The following is a 2,443-nucleotide window of genomic DNA, read 5'->3' as shown; positions in this document are numbered from 1 at the left end:
AGGCACAAATGACAGGCAACACAGTAGAAGTCCTCGTGAGTGCAAGGCTCACCACTTGTCCAGGGCTATGACTTGGAATGTATTTGACCCCACAGATATCTGGGATGACCTGCTTCTCAGCCATCATGTCTTCAAATTTATCAAATTTAGATGTAAACTCAGTAAAACCCCACTTCCTGGAGATGTGAAGTAGAGGCCAGAGAACTTGAACTTGGCCCTGCAAAGGGCCTCAGTCACATGTTCCTTATTCTGTAGTTTGGTGCAGAGGGACATGATTACTTGACCAGTGTGAACCCTGGCCACAGTGCCGTGGGACTTTCCAAAGGTACCACACATACCTGTCTGGACCCTAGATTGTGGACAGCACAAGTTCTAACACATGAACATGTATTGGAAAGGAATGTCTCCGAAGTCCCTTAGAGGAACCTATAAAGCAACAGGCTGTATACACTACCAAGGAGGCTGCTGTTTGCAGCCATTGCACACCAGGCCTCCATGAAGAAAGGAGCATGGTTGGCTTAATTAGCTGCAGTTCTCTCTTGCTTTTCACCAAAGAGCATTGAGGATCATCTAAACAGTGGTAGTCACCAGTCCGTCTGCATGGAGGAGCACTTTCTGCATCAGTTTGGGGCACAAAGGGCCGGTTTATCCACCCCTGGGCCTGCGTGTGGGAACTGTCAGGCTCCTGGAACATTGTTTCTGGATTGTGGGGTGGCAATGATGCCTTACTACACTCTGGAAAATATGTCTCTTGGTGACCACCAACAACCACTGATGATTAACGTGGCTCTCACACACTTCGGTAAGAGGCACCAGATCCTTGTCACTACAAAGCAGTATCTCCCTTTTGTAACGAGCACCTTGATACTGAGTCTCTCCTTCGTGGGGAGCTTGGTTAACAGTAGGTGGTCCCTCTGCCCTCACAGCACGTGTGTTCTGAGATCATCAAGTTATGAGCCCTGCAAGCCCATAGGTCAGACAGGTTCTGTGCACCCCACCAAGGATCTGTATCCTGTGTGATGCTGCTCATTAGCTGCTGGCCACCCTCCATGGTCTCTCTCTGTGACAACTGCCATAAGCTACCTCAGCTTGACATCAGCATCCAAACAGGCCCTAAGCCTCGTACACTGGGTCTTTGCTGCAGTACCCTTGTAAGTACCAACATGATCCAGAGGGTTTTCAGGCTAATAAACAGATCAGAAAAGATTATGCTTTGGTTCATCTCTTTTTCTGTCACACAGACAAGCTCTGGTGCCCCTATGTGTCCAGACTGGGCCTATCATCATGACTGAGGGCAGGAAACAGAGGTTGTGTGCCTGTGACTCTTTGTGTTGGGTCCCTGAGTCAAAGGCACCTCCCACTGTCTTTAGCACTGCTCAAAAGATTCTGGAAATATTTTGTTTGCATTGCACATAGTGTGTTCCAAATTTAGGAACAGATTAAGCACAAAATAGCCTGAGGGTGACTCCTGACACCCAAGTCATCAGTTTGACGTTGGACAAGTTACTTACCCTCACTTTTTTTCATCTGAACATAGGAATAATAGTAGCGCCTGCCTCCCAGGGCTGCTGTAATATTTAAATGAATCATAGATTAAAAATTCCATAGAACATGTATCTACATTAATACCACTTATTAAAAACTATATGACTAAAAAAAGACTATATAACTGTCAGCTGTTGTTCTAGAACAATTGTTGGAAGACCACTTTATTGTCTGATCATAATATTTATAAACCATAAAATGTCTTTGAAAATAAGAGCAAATTGGGGCATCTGCAAACTGGCACAGCAATGTGTCTTGGTTTAGGTGTAAAATGATTTCTATTTGAAAGTTCATGGTGTCCATACTGCAAACTCCATTCTGTCAGTTAACTGTCCTGTTTTGAAATCTGCCAACTTGATTCATTTTACACGAATGTATTAACAGGCAAACTCTACGAAGGCTGAAAAGTTTGTGTGATCAGGGCTATATCACCACTACAGCAGTGGTGCTTTGTGAGATAGTGTAATAGATGGTAAATAAACATTTGTAAATCAGAATTAAATTAAGGACTGACCTTTCATGTGTGTAACCACAAGCGGCTTTGAAATGGCCTTCAGTCAAAATTATTTGACTTTTCACAAGACCTGACTATACTTGGCAAAGCATCCAGCATTTAAAGGTGAAATTCACAGGTCATTGTACAGATGCTGCTGCTCTAAACAATCCGTACTTCATGCTTCAGTCTGGACATAGATGGCGTTGTCATTCTTATATTATGGAGTTCCCATAAATTAAAAAGTTTGAATTCATTTTTGGAAAATAAACTCCTTAAGGACAGGGTCTGAGTTGATACATTAGACTCTATAGACCTCTCTATTCCAAAGTGCCCTCTCTTGGACAGAGGTTTTTCGCATTTCTGATAATGGTGTTGGCTCCCTAAACCAGGCCCTCTCCCTCC

At 43.7% G+C, this 2,443-nt stretch overlaps 1 non-coding gene across 1 annotated transcript; it reads right to left on the bottom strand.

The window, feature by feature from the left end:
- Positions 1-398: 398 nt before the first annotated feature.
- LOC128574349 (small nucleolar RNA SNORA70) lies at positions 399-532 on the bottom strand. Its single transcript, XR_008376723.1, has one exon. It is a non-coding gene; the product is annotated as a small nucleolar RNA SNORA70 (small nucleolar RNA).
- Between the last annotated feature and the right edge of the window lie 1,911 nt (positions 533-2,443).

This window comes from Nycticebus coucang, chromosome 21, assembly GCF_027406575.1.
Source record: "Nycticebus coucang isolate mNycCou1 chromosome 21, mNycCou1.pri, whole genome shotgun sequence".
NCBI classification, from domain to species: domain Eukaryota; kingdom Metazoa; phylum Chordata; class Mammalia; order Primates; family Lorisidae; genus Nycticebus; species Nycticebus coucang.
This window is presented reverse-complemented; position numbering and strand designations above follow the sequence as displayed.